Below are 548 nucleotides of genomic sequence, written 5' to 3'. Positions count from 1 at the left end.
TGGTGAACAAGCTTTTTGATGTGCTGCTGGATTCGGTTTGCCAGTATTTTATTGAGGATTTTTGGATCGAGGTTCATCAGGAGTATTGGTCTAAAATTATCTTTTTTTGTTGTGTCTCTGTAAGGTTTTGGTATCAGGATGATATTGGCCTCATAAAATGAGTTAGGGAGGATTCCCTCTTTTTCTATTGATTGGAATCATTTCAGAAGGAATGGTACCAGCTCCTCCTTGTATCTCTGGTAGAATTCAGCTGTGAATTCATCTGGTCTTGGACTTTTTTTGGTTGGTAGGCTATTAATTATTGCCTCAATTTCAGAACCTGTCATTGGTCTATTCAGGGATTCAAATTCTTCCTGGTTTAATCTTGGAAGAGTGTAAGTGTCTAGGAATTTATCCATTTCTTCTAGGTTTTCTAGTTCATTTGCATAGAGGTGTTTATAGTATTCTCTGATGGTAGTTTGTATTTCTGTGGGGTTGGTGGTGATATCCCCTTTATCCTTTTTTATTGCATCTATTTGATTCTTCTCTCTTTTCTTCTTTATTAGTCT

This window comes from Mandrillus leucophaeus, unplaced genomic scaffold (genome assembly GCF_000951045.1).
Source record: "Mandrillus leucophaeus isolate KB7577 unplaced genomic scaffold, Mleu.le_1.0 Scaffold1698, whole genome shotgun sequence".
NCBI lineage: Eukaryota > Metazoa > Chordata > Mammalia > Primates > Cercopithecidae > Mandrillus > Mandrillus leucophaeus.
This window is presented reverse-complemented; position numbering follows the sequence as displayed.